At 36.0% G+C, this 23,663-nt stretch overlaps 1 protein-coding gene across 15 annotated transcripts in view; it reads right to left on the bottom strand.

The window, feature by feature from the left end:
* The window catches only part of SETD5 (SET domain containing 5), a 79,781-nt gene that overhangs the window by 46,106 nt on the left and 10,012 nt on the right, over nt 1-23,663 (bottom strand). For 14 of the 15 annotated variants that reach the window (XM_047830477.1, XM_047830468.1, XM_047830533.1 and 11 more), the window contains exon 2: nt 2,258-2,317. The exons of the other annotated variant lie outside the window; for it this stretch is intronic. The gene's annotated coding sequence lies outside the window, so the exon portion shown is untranslated. The remainder of the gene's footprint in view (nt 1-2,257; nt 2,318-23,663) is intronic. 15 annotated transcript variants of the gene reach the window in all.

Here is a 23,663-nt window from a genome sequence, read left to right as displayed (position 1 = left end):
AGTTTCATGATAAAGATGAGAAAATTTTCTATGGAAAAGGAGACAGGATACCTTGAGTTGCTGACCATAACCAGTGGAATTTGGGAACACAAAAGACTCACAAACTACTAAACTGTAAAACGTCAAAAGTACATTAAGACTGAGGTGCTCCTAGCTGGCTAGCTCAGTTGGTAGGGTACATGACTCTCGATTTCCCATTTTAAGTCTGAGCCCCACGCTGGGTGTAGAGATTACTTGAAAAATAAAATCTTAAAAAAAAAAAAAAAAAAAGCACATTAAGAAATTTGGAGGTATGGTACAAAGGGGGTAAAAAGTGTACTCTGTTTGATTTCACATTAGTGGTTTTGTATTAAACCATTAAAGGAATGAAACAAGAAGTGTTTTATGTAGGAGGGAAGAAAGTCAGTGTGAATGTTAAAGACCCAGGTTAATAAAGACTTTTGCAAAGAGACTACAAAAATATCTCATGACTGATCTACTGATTCATGGTAAGACAAATAAGAAGAAAAATCAAACATTTATATTAAAGAAAATTTAATGCAATGAAAAGTATATGATACTAACTCAATCCAGGGAAAAATGGCAAAATTTAAATGGTAGACCATCTGAGATACCTGAATCTTTTTTGATATATGAAGCAAATTAATATGGATAAGAAAACAAATTGTGAGCAGTGAATGAGGCCAAGATTTTTAAGAACACATTAAGATAATATTAATCTTTTGCGTTGTTATTTTAGAATACTATAAACAGCTATATGCTAAGCAGTCCTCCCTGGCACCTACATTTTTAAAGAGCTGGATCTCATCAAGATCTAGGACTTTCCAAATCTGAGGGAAGGCCAGACACCGGTTCCTATACAAGTGAAGGGGACATATTGCTAGACTTGGGACTGAAATGAAAAAGGCAAATTTTCCTGTTGTTTCTTTTCAGTTTATAAAAGAGAAGTGATTAACCTAACTCCTTAGGCCTGTCGTACACATAAATGTTTCCTTTCCTTAACAGTATATCAAAACAGATTTAGGCAGTACATCCTCCAAGCCTCTGGGAAATTGAAATAAAATCTACAAATAACAAAAGAGAGAATATTTATAACTTAATAAGCTCAAAATATAGTTAAATATTGGGGATTGTTGGTCACAACTCTTCCTCTAATTTCAGTGTCACTCTATAACTTGAACCAAAGAGAAAAACACAAACAAAACCAAAAAGCCCAGAAGCTGCATGGCTTGATAATCAGAGCAGAATCTTATAATGATCATGCCTCCCCTAACCAATATAGGAATCTCAATCATGTGTTACAATTTCAGTAAAGGACAGAAAAAGTTATTCAATACCATTAAAAAGCCTTTGTCATAGCCATTACTATTGTATGCTCATAAAAAAAAAGTAGGCTGCTAGAAGAAAGACAACTTATAAAACTTAAGCTGACAGTTATCTTTGCAAGCCATTTTTAAAAGATATGCTAAAAGGAAACAATGGGAAAATTACTTGATAATATTTCCTTAATGAATGAGTAAATAATTAACATATTCTTTATTGAAATCTCAACCCAGTTAATTTGTATACTTGATAAATTTAAGAAATATTAACTAGTTAACTATGAACTTCTCTTTCATGAATTCCTCCATCTTCCTCTTGTCTACTTTTACATGACCCATCCTGATAAAGACAACCATTATATAGCATGTCCATCGTGTTCTAAATAATGCTTTAACAATATCAGCCTTCCTAATTCAAAACATGTTAACAAAACCAAATTGCTCATATAACCCTGACAGTTGTTCCTTCCCTAAATAATACTCTGCAAAATGTAGCTCTTAAAATAATAACTAAAGTCATTTTAACAGATCATCTATATGCAATATTTTATTTTAATTACTCTAGTTTTATAAGCCAAGACAACAGACTCTCAGTATAGTTTACAAAGCTTAGCAGTATAACAGTCATTAACCTATCACACGATTTGGAAAGGTGTCTTAGAGTGAAAAGTTAAATCTGTCTCTAGGTAGAACAATTTCAAGATACCTTTTACCTGTTAATTTTTCTGTCTCTTCCTATAAACTCTATGAGGACAAGATTTTTGTGTTTTAGCCTCTGTTGTAGTTTCAATGTTCTCAATGGTGCCTGGCACACAGAAAGTGTTCTGAGAATGTTTGCTGAATGAATTATAATCACAATGATCAACATATAATTGTAGCATTCATTACAATATAAAAATTAAAACAAATTTAAAGGATTTATTTGACTCAGTCACCTTTTTATAGACCTCCGAATATGAAGTCCCCCAAAATTATCTGCCAGTAACTCTGAAGACCTAGAAAAAGTTGGGACACAGATTAGTACAGAAAGAAGTAACATTGATAGACACAAAGAACAGAATTATATAGAATATTTTAACGGTAATTTTGTGTTTCATTTCTACACACTGGCTTGTTAACCATCCTATGTTTCATTTACTCTATATTTTTGTCCTTTAACCGATATATCCTATTTCCCTGTAAAGCCAGAACCTAAATAATGGAAAAGGAAATTATCTTTATTAAAGACTTAAGAAATGGAAAATATGATGTCATTCAGTAATCCTCTTTTCTTCAAATGAGAATTCTCTCCCATTTCCCAAGAGATTCTTTTTTCTCTTTCCTAGGAGATGCTTCTTCTGTACTGACCCCCTCCCAAAATCCAGGGGCTTTCTTCAATCAAATGTCAAATTTACTCTCTACTATCACCTATTAAAGTTCATATTATGCCCATCCCCTCCATCCCACCTATCCTCTTTCCTGCTATAAAAAAAGACTGACAAAAGGGAGTCAATTCTATGTGTGGTAAACTTCATAATGAAAACATGGGGAAAAATAAGGCCTTAAATAACTTTCTACCCTCCAACAAGTAAAGGACAATAGGTAATTTTAGGCAGCAAAGTCAAATTTAACATTAGCCAAAATAATGTTAATCTCTCTATGTATGTGTTAATATATACCTAAAATGTTAATGTAACTATGTATGTGAAAAGAGCTGTTTGTGGGATTCCAGTTACGAAGCAAGACAGGAAATATACTTTTATATCAATATTTTATTTATAAAAAATTGGAAAATTAACTATTCTTTAAAAACAATTTTAAAAGAGCACACATAAAAGGTATGAAGGTAATAGTAAAAGAAAGAAAAAATAAAGAAGTGGACTCCTTTAGCAAAAACAAAGAAAGGATAAGAAACGACAGGAGGAAAAAGGGAACTAAATATATGAATATACAGTAGGGGGAAAATGAATGCACCAGAATTTCAATTTCATATCAATTTGACTATTTCCAGAACAAGTCATCAGAATCCACAGGAACAGTAGTAAGTTCTTGGATTCAGAAGCAGAACCAACCACTCTCCCAGTACTAAGTACTTTTTTGAGAAGTCACCATTTACATACATACACAGTTTCTGGAGAAAATACTGTTAATTAGAAGATGCCAGAAATGTTTTATAATTACCCATCTTTTTAACTGGGTTCAGAAATGGTCAATAGTCTCTGTGTCATTCTGACAGTCTCTTCTCTATATGACTTGCTGAAAGCACAAGACCCGTGTGATCTATCTGGTCACTCTCAGAACAGACACACAAAAAGTGTTTTCAGAACAATTCCAACAGAGATTTCAGAAAAAGAAATTGCATCAGCCAGGTGAGCCGGAAGCAGCTGGGAGACAAGAGTCCAATAAACAGCCAATCCAATGAAAGAAATTCAGAACAAGTCTGCTTCAGTAATCCTGTGAAGAGGACTGGCAGGAAGAGGAGTGCCGCTTTAGAAAGAGAACAGGCCTCATATGCTTCAGACAGTCTTTGTACTGAGGCTGTGGACCTTGGCCATTCTCCCAGAAATGATGCAATCCTGATGAACAAGATCTGCTGCCAGAGAAACAATTGTTAACAGCCTATGCAGACAGCAACTCAGCCAAGGAGCAATCTCTGATCAACTCTCTTCACAAACCCCCAGAAGCCACATCTCTTCCTCAATTTTGGTCTCTGACAAAACATATAAGTGAATACACATTAAATATATACAAACAAGCCATCTTCCCAAAACGTCCCTTTTCTTTTAATTGTTTTGGTTTTCCAATCTCAATCATCCATAACTAAAATTTAAATACATCACTGAAAGCATTTCTATTTTAATGAATATAATTCCCCAAGCATATTAACAACAAGGTTTTAAAGGCAAGGTGTTAACAAAACGGTTGAGATTTTCCTTACTCTCATTAGAAAACGTTTTGAGAAGTAGTAGTGGCTTCCCTATGTATGAAAATCACTCTGGAATCTAGGGCCCAATTATGAGATTTCAAAGTAAGGACAAATATGCACACTCACTAATTCAGGGCCAGAAAAGTATATTTTACAGTTATTTTTCAAATTATGTGAGACCCAATATGTTAAAGATAGGTATGTATTACAGAAAAGGAGAACATCTCTTCTTGTTTAGGCTGGCATAAACAGGTTGAATGATATCACAATCTGCAATGCTTACTTTTCTCAAGGGCAACATTATTACTTCAGATCTTTTAAGAGGGTTAATGATTATTTTCATCCTATTAGCCACAACTTCCTATTTTGGAATTAAAATTATAAACATCCTCAATTTAAAAATCCTCCCTAGATTCCTTACCTCCTAGGTCTGGTTTCTTTCCAGAGTTTTAGCATTAAGTTGTACATAGAATACTTTCATAAAATTATTAGGATTTCTGCCCCTCATTTACTACATAAAGGACCCTGCATATAAAAGCACTCAGTTCTCTGAATTCCAACTAGCCATAAGCTACAATCAACCAAATTTCTTCCTTTTGAAAGCAATCTCTTAAACTGGGATTCACTAAAACACAAGCATCTAAGATGTCTCCTGAAATCAATATATTTAGCCCAGTGTACTATTCTGTCTAGACTAACTCTAAAGCAATAAAAGAGCTACAGCAGTCCAAGAAGTGAATATACTTAACTCAGTTAAGAGAAAAACATTTTTTCAGAAAAATTTTAAATAAGGCCATTAATGAAAATATTTTCAAAATAGCCATTAATTAAAACAAAACTGCCATTACTTAAGATTTAATTTCTGAACCTACTGATTACTCAAAATTTTCTTACACACTTAAGTTGAATTTATTCCTAAGTATTTCTACACTTGTTTCCTCTTTAGAACAACTTCACAAAATAGTAAAAAGGAGTGATGGGAAAAGAATATTGGAAGGTTTTTAATATGACTGTTACCCTCAATGTTTAAATCAGAGAGTACTTCAAAGTGCAATTAATACACAAATGCATTTTATCTACAGGACCAACTTGTCTGGGAACTAATGTGGCAGTTGCCACTTATATGTTTTATCTTCCATCTTCAACCCAAACAAGTAATCAAAGTAAAACACTGCCATTGTACTGTAACATACAAGCTTGTGACCTTGAGAAAAGAAAATGTTATGAAAAAGTACTATATTAAGATGCAGGAAATCTGAGTTCTAGCCTACAACTTAAATAATTTGGTGATCTCAGAAAAGTCACTTTTTATACACAATCTTTAAATTCCTCAAAGTAAAATCTCATTGGGTTTTTTTCTGCTCCAGGTATCTATGAATCCTGGCATTGGCTTAGGCAATTCATGCATGCAGGGTCTCAAAGTCTCAGTTTTCTCATCTGTACAAAAGAAAGAATAATACTTGTCCTGCTCACTCACAGGTACATATAGACTAGCATTTGTAGCAAATAAAGAGTTTAAATGGCTCTCTACAGCCTTTAAATAGATGTGAAGAGGAGCTGCTACTATAACCTGAATGTGGCTAACAATTATTTTCACTATTCTCCAAAGGGTGTGTATTTTAATTTTGCTAAAGTAACCTGAGAAAAGGATACGCCAGTAAATAAGAAAAAAAAAAAACAAACAAAAAACAACAACAACAAAGAAAAAACAAAACAAACCGTGTAGCAGAGATAAGTGATAAACACAGAAGAATTATTGGAAAATAAGAGATGAACTCTAAGAGAAAGTGCTAAGAGATGTGGCAAAAAGTTCATATAACTGGGATGGTATAAACTATAAATTAGGATTTGAAGCAACTTAATGCAGGCTAAGAATCTAGAAGAAGTTCAGGTCTGAAGATGAAAAGAAAAAACTGGGGGTAAACAATGAAGACTAAAGAAATTTATGGGCACCTGGATGGCTCAGTTAAGCGGCTGACCTTTGGCTCAGGTCATGATCTCAAGGTTCAGGAGTTTGAGCCCTGCATCGGGCTCTATGCTGACAGCTCAGAGCCTGGAACCTGCTTCAGATGCTGTGTCTCCCTCTCTCTTTGCCCCATGCCTGCTTGCTCTCTCTCTCTCTCTCTCTCTCTCTCAAAAAAAACCAAACATCAAAAAAAAAAAAAATGTTTTTAAAGAAACTTTAAGTAATTTAGAGTCAAGATAAAGTTTCTTTTTCTCTCACCTCTTCTCCTGCAGCATTTGTTTATCCCTTGGCTCCTTTGCCTAAATTCACACTCCCTTTAGGGGCTATTAGGCATGGCATAATAAACAGATGTCTATAAAAGTTCTAAGTTTACTTGAACAGGAGGTAATTAAAACCGAGTTTTTAAAAAATCCTATTTTAGTACACAGGAAGAATTTCTTTCCCCATGAAAAATTTCACTAATGGCAGTATTACAGAGGGCAAGATATACTTAGTTGTTCTTGGAGGAAGGGGGAGTACTGTTAGGATAAGAGTACACCATAAATAATGAAAGTAAATACTACGATCTTAAATTATTTTAGGTTAACACTGAAAAAAAAAAAGAAGTATTTTATTTACACCTCATTTAACAGTGATAAACTGATATTTACTGCAAAACTAACCAAAGAGGCACAGTCTCTATCCTTAAGAAGAACCAAGAACACTTTAGGCTTCTAAGTATTAAATAAAGATGACACCCTCAAAGAACTTTCAAGAGCTCTTTAAAGAGAGATTGTCAAGACTTTCTGAAGGTTCTGTCCTACTGTGTTGGAAGCCTCAGAGCATGCTTTAGAGCCATGTACCACAAGAAAAGAACATCTCACTCCTCTACGTTTGCCTCCTCTGTACAAACCCTTTTCATTTTCAAGCCCTGAAATGGGAACCATATTTCCTTACTCCAGACGAAGTGGATTGTACACATTTATGAAGCATTAATATCTGTTATACTTTCAGTATTTGGGGAAAATTCCTACAGTTCATAAAAAATCTAGGAATTTAAAGTTTAGAATCTAATTTATTATTTTACAGGTGAAGAAACAGAGCTACAAAAATATTAACTTTGGGGGGGGGGTCGGCCCTGGGTGGCTCAGTTGTTTTGAGTGTCCGACTCTTCATGTTGGCTTAGGTCATGATCTCACAGTTTGTGAGACAGCATGGAGTCTGCTTGGGATTCTCTCTCCCCTTCTCTACCCCTCCCCTGCTCACTTAAACATGCAGTCTCTCTCTCAAAATAATAATAAAATTAACTTGTAAGAAGCCAGATACACAAAGTTGTGGCACTCAAAAGAAACAAAATTAAGATTTTAAAGCACGGTATCTATTTATTAAAGTAATTGTATATTTTTTTCAAAGTTTGTTTATTTGAGAGAGAGAGAGAGTGTGTGTGTGTGTGTGTGTGTGAGAGAGAGAGAGAGTGGGGGAGGGGCAGAGGGGGAGGGAGGGAGAGGGAGAGAGAATCTCTTCATTGCCAGTGCAGGGCCTGACTCGGGGCTCCAACTCCACCTCAACGAACCCAACTCACGAACCCTGAGATTGTGACCTGAGTTGAAATCAAGAGTCGGATGCTTAACTGACTGAGCCACCCAGGCACCCCTAAAGTGACTACTGTTTACTTTAGATAGCAACATCTGAATTAAAACAAATTTTTAAAACTTAAGCATCAATTATTATTGGTGCTATGCTACACACACAAGTCCAGATTAAATTTCCTGGCTCTTTTGGGATTTATAGTATCTAGATTTGCCAGTTTTTTCTTCATTCATTCATTCATTCAACAAACATGAAGTGAGCAACTACTATCTATAAAAACTATGTTAAGTGCTATTTTAAGATGTTTCTCTTATCCAAAGTAGGAGAGGGTAGGCAATTTGCAAACTCTTTAGGCTTGCCTATGTGCCAAGTATTGCATTTTCACAACCATGAAGGGGGAAAAAAATCCTGAAGTGTGCCTCTACAATTAATGAGTCATTCTGAAGAGAAAACAACACCTTCCCCTCAAAGAAAGCAACCCCAAACCACTCCGCAGTTTACCAGTGACACAGAGGAATCTCTTATAGAAAGACTTTTATAAATCTCTTCAATTGTTTAGACAAGACTTATCACTGACTAGTCTCATGGAAAATTCTATTAACTATGAAGGACAACAGGCAGCAAGCACCCTCAAAACAGACAAACAGAACCTGACCATACATGTTTTGTGATTAATAGGCAGACCAGGTGGCTAAGTATATAGCAATAAAGGAATTTAAAGCTTAACAATTCTGATAAGCAAACTAGAGTCCCCTCCCCAACCAACAGCTGTATCTTAATTCTTAACATATTACAAAGATAACAAATGCCTGTAAAAATACGCAAACATTACAGAAGCATAAAAAGTAGAAGTGAAATTCTCACATAATTCCACTTCCCAAAGATACTCCAAAAATAAAAGCGATAACTCTACTGTTCTGTAATCTGCTTTGTTCATTTAGCAGGTTTTAGACATCTTTCTATATACATTATGTACATATCTACTTCTTCCTCTTAAAAGCTGGCACAGTATTCTAGCCTATGGATCTACTATAATTTAAGTCAATCCTGTGCAGGTGCACGCTTAGAGTGTTGCTAATTTTCCATAATATAAACAATTTAACAGTCATGTACATATGCCTTTCTTTAACATACACATTTTCTTAGGATACTTTCCTAGACGTGGAACTACTAAAATGTCATGAAGCATGTATCAGAGATGTCAAACCACCATCCAAAGTCAAAACCATTTTACACAGTCCCACATAGTGTGAAGGCTGGTCAATTTTCTCATAAGGTTTTAAATAATTTCAATTCTAACTCTGCTCATAAAGTGAGTTTTCTCTTTCAAAGACTCTACATTAGAGAAGGCTCTATAGTCTAGAAGAAAACTCTAAATTGAAAGTTAACTGCAATTCTCAACAATTCTAATGCACTTTTAAGACTACTGATTGGAGTGCTATTGTCCTGTGAAATTCTTATATACTAAGTAAGAGCTCTCAGTTGCTTTTTCACTAAACTTGGGCGGGAATCTTCAAAGTAAAATATAGATAAAGTATTATTTCAGAACCAAAGTATTTTCTTATGGTTGTCCCATGAGATAACTTTTAATTTGCACCAAGATCTCAATTTCTTTTTCCAATAATGAAATAAATTATGCTAGCCACCTATAACCTGGCTGGCATGGCACTTGCAGGGTTCTGATGGAAAAAATTCAAGTAATTTGGAAGATTTGAGCTCTCTGGTTTCAAACAACTTATCAAAACTATTCTAGGGGTGCTTGGCTAGCTCTGTGGTAGGAGCATGTGACTCTTGATCTCAGGGTCGTGATTTCAAGTCCCAGGTTGGGTGTAGAGATTAGTTAAATAAACACACACACACACACACACACACACATATGCCAAAAAACTGTTCTGGCAGCTTTGTCTAATAGTATAAAATGGGATGTCCTTCATTTTAAATTCCATGTGGAAAGAGAAAAAACTTTAAAACTTAAGAGGCTTGTTGATACTGATTTACTCAAAGAGCCAAAATACTGACTACATTTTTACCATGCCTCCAAATTCAAGACACCCAAATGGTCCTTTAAGCCCTAGACAAATGAGGGGAAAAACCGAAAAACAAAAACAAAACAAAACAAAAAACAAAAAAACAACCCTCTCTCCTTTTTGCTGCACTGGCATTAGCACCTGAGAGCCTAAATGCAGAGCTATTCCTTCTCCTTTGAAATGTTTCATACACTATATTTTACCCATCCATTCACCAACATTAATCACCTCTTTACAATTTTAAGGCTGCATTATAGCAATGAACTGATCTCACTACCTCTGGGCTCTCAGCCCTCCAATTTACTCTTCATTCTTTCCTTAGTTTAACCCTTCTAGAGCATAACTTTGATCATTATCATTCCACTATTAGAAATCTATAATGGTTCCCTATTACCTATTGGGTTAGTTCAAACTCCTTTGCCTGAATGGAACAAGACCTCCTTTGTTAATACCTATTAATCTGTTCTTCAAAATTTTGTTCAGACTACTTACTTATCCTGATGTTATTTTTTGCATCTTTTTAAATGGCTCTTTTAAAAAAAGAAAAGTTTATTTATTTTGAGAGGGAGCCAAGAGAGCATGAGCACGGGAGGGGCAGAGACAGAGGGAGAGAGAATCCCAAGCAGGCTCTGCGCTGGAACACCAGAACCTCAAACTCACAAATCGTGAGGTTAACTAACTGAGCCACTCAGGCGCCCGTATTTTTAACATCTTTGAAAAAGATCTTATTATGAAAAATTGCAAACAAATGCAAAAGCAAAGCAAACTCTGTAATGAATTCATAAACCTTACCCAGTTTTAAACAATCAACTTATGGCTAACCTTACTTTATCTGTAACCCCTTCCACAGAATTATTTTACAGCAAATCCCAGAAATAGTTTTACACATCACATCTGTGTAAAACTGTGTAAAAAAATGGGTAAGAGGATCTGCCTATAATGGTAGGTGGTTGTGATAGAGAACGGTGTCATTTTTTGGCAAAAGTTAAGATGGATAAACAGCTTAATATAATTCATCGGTTGACAGATTTGCTGAGTAATGTTTAGGTTTTGCAATTATATACTTACGGCTATAAAAAGTCTTAACAACTTTTTCTAAAGAAAAAACATTATAAGCAATTATTTTTTTTTGACCGGAGTTTGATAAAATTTCTCGTATTCTTAGGAATGCAAATCTCTCCTTATAGCAAAGCTAACTACAAGTATACACATGATCCACAGCTGTTAACACAGCATTTCTAAATATGCTATATGCCAGTGAAGAAAAGTGGATAAAACACAGAAGAAACACCCCAAAAGTAGGTAAAGTGTGATATTCCATAAACTTGTGCATTAGAGATAAGAAATGATTACATCATACAAGCAATAGCTCATATGTGAGGTAGTGACCAAGGTGTTCTTAATTTTTTAGCAAGCAGTTTCTTAGAGTACCAGGAGAGTCTTAGTGATGACAAACTTAGAATACTCAACTGGGGAGCACTCTCCAGTCAAAAAAAGAATTCAGTAATAATGGTGTCGCAGAATAAAAGCATTTGGGATGTGTATGAATGATTCCTATTTTAACCACAAATCATATCTAAAGGTCCCTGTGGTGGAAAGTAAGTTCAAATCACTGTCAATGCAAGTATATACCACTACACATTTTATCACCAAACTACTCACCATAAGCTATATATCAATAGCAATAAAATTAAATAATTTAAAAAGTTGACAGGGTGCCTAGGTGGCTTCAGTCTGTTGAGTGTTCGACCTCAGCTCAGGTCATAATCTCACAGTTGGTGGGCTGGAGTTCTGGGTCAGGCTCTGTGCTGACAGCTTGGAGCCTGGAGCCTGCTTCAGATTCTGTGTCTCTCTCTCTCTGTCCCTGCCCTGCTTGCACTCTCTCTCTCTCTCCCTCAAAAATAGACACTAAAAAACTTTTTTAAATAAATAAGTAAAAAGTGACAGTGATGGAAGATAATGATCAACTCAAAGGAACAGTGATATACATTGTTTTGCCAAAGCCAAAAACAAGCCTCCATTTACTCATACAGCAGGTCCCTGAGTAAAATGAAATCTTTGAAATGATGAATACATTGTTGCCCTAGAAGCCCAAGAGGAGGAACATCTCTGGACCAAATAGCCAGTGGTGTGTTATTAGACAAAGGAACTTAAAAAATTCCCATCATGCAAAACAAAAATATTTAACTTATGGATTGTAAACATTTTCTCTAGACATCTTAATATGAAAAATGATTTTAAAACCTTGACACAAATGCTGATCTTTGATCCAATTTCAGTAAACATTTCAGCTGTATTTAGGCCAAAATTCTCATTTGTTAATTAATTCTTATAATAAATTAGCCCCAGGACATGGACAAAATAGCACTTTTTAGTTAATGAATACAACTGGCACAGTAAGCAGCTCCAAATTCTTATGCAAAATATAATCACAATATACCATGCTAAGTTTTACCAGTCATTTTATTGTCTCCTTTAATCACCTCTGTTGGTTTTCCTGTCATATCATAATTTGACCCTAAGCAAAGCCCTGAATTCCAGCACTGAGTAAGTACAGTAAAACAACAAAGTATCTTAGGTTCACAAGCTATTTTCCCTTTTGGTTAAAACATCTATTTATAAACTTATTTTTTCCCCCATGTAAAATATTTCTAAATGCTGAACATTACTGGTTTTGAATGCTGCCTTTCCTTTTCAGTACTTGGTGACCAATATAAAGACTAAGATTAAAAAAAAAAAATTTAGTACCAAGATTTGACAAATCTCTTGTAGACAACCAATGATAACTTTATATGAGTGGTTCCCAATCTTTTTGGGCAAAATAGTATTTTGAAAGTATAAAGATTTAGGGTGGATAGGAGAACAGGTGAAGGGGTTAGAAGAGTAAAACTTCCAGTTTAGGGGCGTCTGTGTGGCTTAGTTGGTTGAGCATCCAACTCTTGATTTCAGGTCAGGTCATGATCTCACAGTTCCTGAGAGTGAGCCCTGCATCAGGCTGTCTGCAGACAGCAAGGAGTCTGCTTGGGATTTTCTCTCTCCCTCTCTCTGTCCCTCCCCACTCGTGTGTGTGTGTGTGTGTGTGTGTGTGTGTGTGCGCGCGCGTGTGCATGTGCTCCATCTCACTTTCTAAATAAATAAACTTAAAAACAAAAACAAAAACAACAACCTTCCAGTTTACAATATAAGTAGGTCATGGGTGTGTAATGTAAAGCACTGGTGGAGACAGAAGGCTCCTTAAATAAGATAGGTAATACAGTATAATGAAAAGATCCTAGAATCATAAGGACTCAATTCAACCTGTTACTAGTTGTATGATCACTCTGATTCAATTTGTTCATTTGTAAACCACTCCACTGCACTATTGTGAGAATTAAGGGAGATAGCATTCAGAAGAGAATCTAGCAAGATACCTGGCAATGTGCCAACTACCCACGTTTGGTATGTAGGGTTAAACTATTAAAGAAGTAAACTGGAACCATTTTCTGGCTTTCAAGGCAATAGTATAAAGTGACAGAGAGGAAGCAACAGTTTGAATCTTACTAGTAACTTGCCAAGTCCTCTAACACTATGATTTGCTAACAGTCAACTGAGTAAACTGCACCCTTAGTCAAAATACCCTATCAATTTTCTTAGAGAAATCTTTACTGTTTGACATCAGTCTGATACACACAGGTTATCTTTTCAGAAATTCAAATATCTCATAAAATGAAATCTGTTGTATACAGAATATACTGTTAATTTACCCAAATGTTTCCTCAGTCATCCTGTCAGGAATGATTTCCAGAATCTATAGATTCCTTTAAAACACTAAAATCTCTTTTTAGTACAAAGTTATCTATGTAGCTATTCCATTTTTCTGTTGACTGAAAATATCATATGACAGTCATAAGAGAAATTGGGCTCAGAGGGCTAGTAATAAATACTACTGGGGAGACATGAAACAACTGAGTGTGTTTACTATGTTGGCTTTACCAAGACCCGCAACCCCCAAGTCTGTACTTTTATTTAAAAAAATTTTTTTTAAATGTTTATTTATTTTTGAGAGAGAGAGAGAGAGAGAGAAAGAGAGAGGGAGAGAGAGACAAAGTGCAAGCAGGGAAGGGGCAGAGAGAGAGAGAGAGACCGACCCAGAATTTGAAGCAGGCTCCAAGCTGAGCTGTTAGCACAGAGCCCGACGCGGGGCTCAAACTCACAGTGAGATCATGACCTGGGCTGAAGTCAGATGCTTAAGCGACTGAACTACCCAGGCGCCTCTGTACTTTTATTTTAAACTTTAAAAGATTTTATCGCAAAAAAATTTCAAACAAGTATAAAAGTAAAGCTTTATAAATAACATCATTTACTCATCATTATTTCAACAATTACCAACTCTTTCTTAGTCAATCTTGTTTCATCTATTACCCCTCCTCCACTCTAAAACAAACACCAGCAACGTATCATTTCATCCATATTGCACCATGTACCTCTAAAAAGTAGATTCTTTTAAAAAAGAAAACATGCATCTTACTTAGTTCCTGTTTTGTTCTGGGGGAAAGGGAGAAAAATAACTTTAGCCCACCATTTTGTCCTTTCCTAGAACCTCCATTCCTGTGTCTTAAAATATTATCAGCCGATCTGAATTCATTTTGGCATTCCTCAATCTCAAACTAATCCTGACTAAAAAAAAAAACCAACAAAAACCCCTTTCAAAACATTTAAGAAAAAGGAACACTTTCAAACTCATTTTGCAAGGCTACCATTACCCTGATAACCAAAGTCAGACAAGAACACCACAAGCCAATAGCCCTGAGGAACATTTTATTTTTATTTGAGAGAGAGAGAAAAAGAGGGTGAGAGGGAAAGAGCAGGTGTGTGAGAGGGGGAGAGGGGGAGAGGGGAAGAGGGAGAGAATGAATCTTCAGCCAGCTCCTCACTCATCATGGAGCCTGACGCAGGGTTCAATCCCACGATCCTGCGATCATGACTCATGCCAAAATCAAGAGTTGGATGCTCAATCAACTAAGCCACCGACGAGCCCCAGCCCTGATGAACACTGATGAAAAAATCCTCAAGAGAATATTCACAAACTGAATTCAACACTAAATTAAAAGGATTATACACCACGATCAAGTAAGATTTATTTCTGGGATAGAAGGATGGTTCAACTATCCAAATCAATAAATGAGATACACCACACTAACAAAATGAACAAAAATAGTATGATCATTTCTATAGATGCACTTGACAAAATTCAATATCCTTTCATGATAAGAAGAACTGTCAACAAATTAGGTACAGGTGAAACACACCTCAACATAAAGCCATATATGACAAATCTTAGCTAACATCATATTCAGTGGTGAAAAGCTTTTTCTTTAAGATCAGGAACAAGACAAAAATGTCCATTCTTATCACTTTTATTCAAAATAACACTGGAAGTCCTAACCAGGGCAACTAGACAAGAAAAAGAAATAAAGGGCATCCAAATCAGAAAAGAAGGAAAATTGTCTGTTTGCAGATGACATGGTATCCTATCTAGAAAACCCTAATTATTCCACCAAAAAGCTGTTAGATAAACAAATTAGATAAAGTTGCAGGATACAAAATCAATACACAAAATAGTTATTTTACATACTAACAACTACAGGAGAGAGAAATTAGGCAAACAATCCCAATTACAACAGCATCAAAGAGAATTAAGTACTTAGCAATAAATTTAACCAGAGAAGTAAAAGATCTGTATAACGAAAACTGTTAACACATTGATAAATGAAATGAAAACACAATTGAATGGAAAGGTAGTCCATGTTCATGGATTGGAAGAATTAATACTTTTAAAATGTCCATACAATCCAAAGTGACTTATAGATTCATGTAATCCCTTCAAAGTTCCAACGGCATTTTTCACAGAAGTAGAAAAAAAATCCCAAAATTCCTTTTATAGAACCACAAAAGATCTTGAGTAGTTTGGCAATCTTGAGAAAGAACAACAAAGATGGAAGCATCACAATTCCTGATTTCAGACTAAAAAGCTGTGGTTATGAAAAAGTTGGTATTGGCATAAAAGCAGACACACAGACCAATGGAACAGACTAGAAAGCCCAGGAATTAAGTGTGTGTGTGTGTGTGTATTCAATACATTTTCAACGAAGGCACCAAGAATATGCAATGGGGAAATGACAGGCTCTTCCATAAATAATGCTGGGAAAAGTGAAAATCCACTTACAAAAGAATGAAACTAGGGGCACCTGGGTGGCTCAGTTGGTTAAGTTTCAGACTCTTGGTTTCTGCTCAGGTCATGATCTCATGGTTTGTGAGATGGAGCCCCACGTCGGACTCTGCACTGACAGAGGGAGTTTCTCTCGGCCTCTCTACCTCTCCCCTGGCTTGCTCTCTCTCAAAATAAACAGTAAAAAAGGAAAAAAAAAAAAAAAAAAAGGATAAAACAAGACTCCTATCCCTATACCATACACAGAAATCAACTCAAAATGGATTAAAGACTTGAATGTAAGACCTGAAACTGTACAACTCCTAGAAGAAAACTCCTTGTCATTGATCTTGTTAGTGATTTTGGGATCTGACACAGAAAACAAAAGCAACAAAATAAAAAAATAAACAAGCGGGATATCAAACTAAAACCTTCTGCACAGCAAAGGTAACCATCACAAAATGAGAAGGCAACCTATGGAACGGGAGAAAATATTTGCAAACCACGTATCTGATAAGGGGGTTGATGTGAAAAATATGTAAGAGGGGCACCTGGGTGGCTCACTGAGTTAAGTGTCTGACTTCATTCAGGTCATGATCTCACGGTTTGTGAGTCTGAGCCCTACATCGGGCTCTCTGCTATCAGCACAGAAACAGCTTTGGATACTGTCTCCCTCTCTCTCTGCCCTTCCCCCGGTTGCATATGTGCACACTCTCTCTTTCTCAAAAACAAACATGTGAGACATATACGTGTGTGTGTGCATGTATATGAAACTGATACAACTCAACAGTGCGTACACACGTACACACACACACACACACACACACACACACACACACACACACATAACCAATCAACTAAACTCAACTGAAAAATGGGCAAAGCACCCGAAGAGACATTATCCCAGATAAGACCTAAAAAGAACCAACAGGTCCTTGAATAGGGAGGTGTTCAACATCACTTATCATCAGGGAAATGCAAATCAAAACCACAATGAGAGATCACCTCACACCTGTTAGGATGGCTATTCTCAAATAACAAGAGAATAAATGCTAGTGAGGATGTAGGGGAAAAAAAAAAAAAAAAAGAACCCTGTACATTGTTGGTGGGAATGTAAACTGGTACAGTCATTATGGAAAACAGTATGGAGGTTCCTCAAGAAATTAAAAATAGAACTACCATATGACCCAGCAATCAAACTTCTGGGTATACAGCCAAAGAAAACAAAATCGCTTTGAAAAGTTATCTGTACTCCCATGTTTGTAGCAGCATTATTCACAACAGCCAATGTATGGAAACAATATAAGTGCCAAAGGATGAATGGATTAAAAGATGTGCTATTTATGTACAGTGGAATATTACTCAGCCATAAAAAAGAAGGGAATCCTGCCATTTGTGACATGAAAAAAACTGGATGGCATTATGCTATGTGAAATAAGCGAGACAAAGATAAATACTACATGGCATCACTTATATGTGGCGTTATTAAAAAAAATTTTTTTTTGAACTCACTGAACAGAATAGAATGGTGGCTATCAGGGGCTGGGGTGTAGGAGAAACAGCAAGGTTGGTAAAAGGATACAAACCTTTAATTATAAAGATTAATAAAGTCTGAGGATCTGATTTATATATAATAGTGACTAGAGTTGATAATACTGTATTGCAGATTTGAAATTGGTTAAGAGATTAGAACTTAAAAGTTTCTCACCACCACCTCAAAAAAGTTAGTTGTCCTAACAATTGTGGGAATCCTTTCACAATGTATATCAAATCATCATGTTAGATACAATGTACTATAATTTTGTCAACTATACCTGAATAAAGATTTAAAAAGGAGGCACCTGGGTGGCTCAGTCAGTTGAGCGTCTGACTTCAGCTCGGGTCATGATCTCACGTTTTGTGAGATTGAGCCCTGCATCAGGCTCTGTGCTGACAGCTCAGAGCCTGGAACCTGCTTCGTGGATTCTGTGTCTCCTTCTCTCTCTGTCCCTCTTCCCCTCACGCTCTTTCTCTCAAAAATAAATAAATGTTAAAAAAAAATTTTTTTTTAAAGATTAAAAAAAGAAAAGAAACGACAACCCTAAACACCAGAATTTATGAAGTCTGGTGGTATACAGCTTTATCTCAAAAGGTAAATGTATCTTGAAATTCTAAAGGTAAAAAATTCCTTTATCTCTGGTCAGCAAACACTATCCTAAAGCCACTTCAAATAAAACAATTTCTACTAATGTCTGAAAAGGACCTTGGATCCTGAAAAGCAGCTGTTTCCTTAAAGCTCCTTTCTCTATTAAATTTCTTAATGTGATATTTATATTATAAGCACCAGCACATTTGTAAAGTCAGAAGCCTCAAACAAATTTCAGTTACACACCAATTATTCCTTTGTTAAACAGATGACTCTTTTTCACATGGAACAGAATCATGAAAATCAGGTGTTCTATTTACAACATGAAAGCGTTACCTACCCCAAGTAAGATGCAGACAAAGTTTACAGAATTGATCAAATATTCATTACAACTCCCAAAACAAAAGCTAACATTTATTGGATGTGTATTTTATACAAACCATGGTGTCTTCAATTACTTTACATACATTAGCTCATGTAATGCCACCAACTTTATGAGTAAACTACTTACTCCTATTTAGCCAAAGAATTAAACCCACCAAGAATCTTGTCCGAGGCTATAAGCAAGAAAACAGCAAACTAGAATCTGAATGAATAAGGTCTATCTAATTTCAGAACCTTCACACTTTTAATCATTATTGCTTCACCATGACATATCCTGATTTAATAATATTTTTAGCCTATAAGTATATATTAGAATGTGACATATATTACTGAAATATGATAATGTAACTTCTTTTAGATACTTATATTTCAAAAGGAAAAACATATCATATTTAACAGGTTTAAGATTTTATTTTTTTATTAAAATTTTTTCTATTATTAAAAAAATTTTTTTAATGTTTATTTTTGAAGGAGAGACAGAGCATTGGCGGGGGGGGGGGGGGAGGGGGAAGAGCAGAGGGGGGGAGACACAGAATCTGAAGCAGGCTCCAGACTCTGAGGTGTCAGCACAGAGCCCAATGTAGGGGTCAAACTCAAACTGTGAGATCATGACATGAGCTGAAGTTGGACACCCAACCAACAGAGCCACCCAGATGCCCCTAACAGGTTTAAGATTTTAAAAGATTTAGTATTTAAGACTTATATAATCAACTAATTTGCATTTTTAATACCAATGCTAAAGAGTAGATGGCAGGGATACCTGGGTGGCTCAGTCAGTTAAGCATCCAACTCTTGATTTTCGCCCAGGGCATTATCTCAGCATTTATGAAACTGAGTCCTGCTCGGGATTCTCTCTCCCTCTCTCTGTGCCCCTCCTCTGCTCATGCAGGCACATGCATGCTCTTCTCTCTCAAAATAAATAAACTTAAAATAAAAAATAAAGGGTAGATGACATCCTTTCTAAGATCATTTATTTTCAGTTCTAAGAGTGAACCATTCAAGGAATGTTAACTGATGAGCTTTCTACTACAAGAAGCACCAGTGTCCCAAGTGGTAGTCAGGTTTAAGTACTTGAAATCATTGAAGACAAATGGAAAATAATCTAACATTTCAAGAGAGATCACTTTTACTAGAGAAAGGTTGAATTGTATATATTAAGGCAAGAAATTCTGGCTCCTAGAAGAGCAGAAAAGTCTATGATTTTCTTCCATGAATTAAAAAAATAATTATTAGTTACTGGAAAATCTAGAAGCAGGTTAATTTTTTTTAAGCGTTTATTTTTGAGAGAGCATGAGCAGGGAAGGTGCACAGAGAGAGGAGAACAGAGCATTCAAAGTGGGCTCCACACTGACAGCAGCGAGCCTGATGTGGGGCTTGAACTCACAAACACGATAACATGACCTGAGCCAATGTCGGACGCTCACCCGACTGAGCCGACCAGGCGCCCCTAAAGGCAGATAATTTTAGTAAATTAACTTAAATGCTTTTTGTGTTACTAAAGAAATACTATGACAAAATCACCTTAAGTATTCAAGATGACTCTGTCAAGTCTTACGTATAGGGACAGGGAGAACAGGAATAGAAAAGACTATAAGGTAGATTTCCCCGACTACAGCAGATTTTTACATTTCACTTAGTACTGCTATTTTATATATTACAAAACAAAAAGTAATCCCTGAAAAATCTGAATTGAATTGAAACAAATTAACTTCACTGTGTATCAAGTTGGTAGCATAACCACATAGAGAAGAGTTAATTCAAGAGACTATAAAACACTGTAATTTGACTATACACCCTTAGAGGATATAACCTAAGAGCACAAACTCACTTTCCACTGATCATATTTTTCTGACATTCTAAAACTGTTGTGTGTGCAATGTGGGACAAAGCAAACAGTAATTGCACTAGTGTTAGCAGAAACTGGAATTTGGAGAATGAGGAAAAGATTAGGTTTACACAAAAAATTACATACTACTGAATTTAAAAAAAAGTTATCAAATATGAACAAGTGATATTTTTAAAAGAAACAAACAAAAAAAAAAAAGGAAAGAAAAGAAACCAGTTTTTAGTTCTGTCCATTGAAAAAGTCCTAGGAACAAGGACCAACCCAAGAGCCATGAACACTCCTAGCACCCAGACTGTGTTCTCTAAGTACCATTTCCTACTGAAAGAAAACTGTGTGTTGTAGAAATTGGTAATTTCAAGTTTGGGGCAGGAAATGTACAAAATGATCTTGGAACATCTTGTCATACTAGAAAGCACGAAAAAAAAAAAGCCAGGAAACAAGTGATGATGAGTAAAAAGGGCACAGAAGCCAACAGCCAAATGTGGGACAATTTGAATGTTAAAAATAACAACTGCAAGGGACTGAAACACATCAAACATATTTAAAATCATAAATATGCAACAATAACATTTCACTAATCACCTATGGAGCCTGCTAGGTTACCAACCCATTACATTTTGAAAACTGGTAAGGGAGAAAAAAAAAAAACAAACACAGATCTTGCCTTTCCCATTCAAACTGTACCTTAGGTAACCAAATAAATGAGAGGGAGTATTACAGAAAATAAGTAAGTTAATGATAAAATATCACCACTTTGCAATCATAAAGGAAATAATGGATCTAGGCCCATTGTTCTTAATGTGCAGTCTGAGAACTCCTGAAGTCCCCAAGATTCTTTCAAGGGGTATGTGGGGTCTTTCTCTTTTCAACTACATTATCAGTGTGAGGCCAGATTTTCTCCAGTCTTCAACCAAAACAACTTATCACAACAAATTAAATGCAGAAGCAGCTGTGAGAAAGCAGCTGTCTTCTATTAAGTCAGACACTGTGAGATTTGCAAAAATGTAAGACAAGGCCACTTTTTAAAAACTTTGGAAATACAGTTACTCTTCACAAAAACCATGTCGTTTATGTTAGCACGATTTGTTACATTATTTTAAAATCAGTTGATAAATAATTTAAAAGTTTTGTTTTGGGGTGTCTGGGTGGCTCAGTTAAGCGTCCAACTCTTGATTTTGGCTCTGGTTACGATTTCACAGTTCCTGGGTTCAAGCCCCACATCAGGCTCTAGGCTGACAGCCTGCAACCTGCTTGGGATTTTCTCCTCAATGCCCCCACCCCCTTCAAATAAAAACAAACAAACAAACAAATGAACATTAAAAAAATAAATTTTTTGTTTCAGTTTCTAATCTGGTAAATCTTGATACAATCCTTGAAATCTCTTTGGGGCTTTCACTTTTTGCAAGTGTAAAGTTTAAGAATGGCTGATCTAGGGGTATCTGGGTAGCTCAGTCAGTTGAGCGTCCAACTTCGGGTCAGGTCATGATCTCACAGTTCATGAGTTCAAGCCCCACATCGGACTCACTGCTTTGAGGGTGGAGCCAGCTATGGACCCTCTGTCCTCCTCTCTCTGCCTCTCCCCTGCTTGCTCTCTCTGTCTCTCTCTCAAAAATAAACACTTAAAAATAAAATAAAATAAAAATATACCACACACACACACACACACACAAAAGGGCTGTTTTAGGTGATGAATACCAACAGCTGCTTAACATCAGAAAGACAGGTAGGTATTATGTAATTCTTGGTGGAAGCATACTATACTATTATAAAATATATTTGCAACCCACCTAATAACTCATTTACATGAAATGTGGGCAGGAGAGGTCATCTAATAGAATATGTTAAATGACACCATGGAGGTGCAATCTCCAACATCCAAAGAGTAGGAACTCTCCACAACAGTAAATTTAACAAGTATATTACATGTAAGAGACACAGAATCTATAAACTAAGAAGATTCGACCGTACCTCAATCAAATGGAATGGTTTAAATAAAATCCAAAGGGAATCTATTTTTCTATTCCCTCTGTTTTACTGTATTTGTAATTTCTATAACAAAAATCAACCATATCTGTATATATCGCCTCCCTTACCAACAACTAAAAGGAAAAGAAATAGATATTCCAAGAACTACCCATGTGGAAAGGGGCTCAGACAGGCCAACAGACAAATCCTAGCATTGAGGAGAATCAGAGAGCTATATAAAAGAAAAGTGGGTTGCTTTGTAGTCAAGAAAAGTTCCATGATCCTCTGTAAGTAGGGTGAGCATATAATTTATGATCCAAACTGGGACACTGTTGTTTTTACTTTATTACTATTTTTTAAATCTTTATTTTTGAGAGAGACAGAGAAAGAGAGAGAGAGAGCGAGAGAGCATGTGGGGGAGATGCAGAGAGAGAAGGGGACAGAGGATACTAAGTAGGCTCCATGCCGATAACAGTGAACTCACTGGAACTCAGGAACCACATGATCATGACCTGAGCTGAGATGCTCAACAAACCAGATGGTGGCTCAGGGCCACCCAGGAGCCCCTGAACTGGGACATTTTTGAGAGTAAAAGGGGTGCTATTACTAATTATGTGGTAGGCACAAACCAGGACTGTTCCTCTATTTATAAAACTTTTTTTTTTTACTATTTTCACAAAAGATATTCAACTCAATCCTTTGAATAATGATTTTCCATAGAAACGCATTCCTAGTATTATGAATTTCAGAAAAACTAATGTATTCTATTAAAAAAATGTTTTCTTTGTCTCTTGCCTAGCACATACTTTATTAAGGGGGATATGTCTGTGTCTCTTCTTGTTGCTCAGTGTATTCTGCAAACTTCCAGTCATTCCTTTTCATACCAACTATTCATGATAAACTATGAAGGGAAAGTTACACTTACTCAAGAGCCTTGCTTCTCTAAAAATAACATGTCTTCCCATGGGCCTCCACACATGGCCTAGTAAGACTCCTATTCAATTTATGAACGGATACTTTATTCCCAGCAACACTTCAAATCTTAGTGACCTAGGAGTTAAGTTAGGAAGTGTGAGGTAAAAACATCTGGGTCAGGTCAACCAGCTGAGGCTCCAAAGTAAGAGCCTTAGTATTGGCATTGTTACCTACTTGTTTTGTTCTAAGTAGTTTGCTTACAGGAAGTTCAGAGCTCCATATAGGATGCTAGTATAATTTTCTTTTGGGGATTTTTAGTAAATATCTGGTTTTAGTATTGCTTATATAACGAGTCACCAATAAAGTGACTATCTATTTAATCTGTGAATATTTTATGCCACTTCATAGGTTTTAAAATACTACGTAGGGGCGCCTGGGTGGCGCAGTCGGTT

This window comes from Prionailurus viverrinus, chromosome A2, assembly GCF_022837055.1.
Source record: "Prionailurus viverrinus isolate Anna chromosome A2, UM_Priviv_1.0, whole genome shotgun sequence".
Taxonomy (NCBI): Eukaryota; Metazoa; Chordata; class Mammalia; order Carnivora; family Felidae; genus Prionailurus; species Prionailurus viverrinus.
Note: the sequence above shows the minus strand (reverse complement) of the source record. Positions and strands in the feature narration are given on the sequence as shown.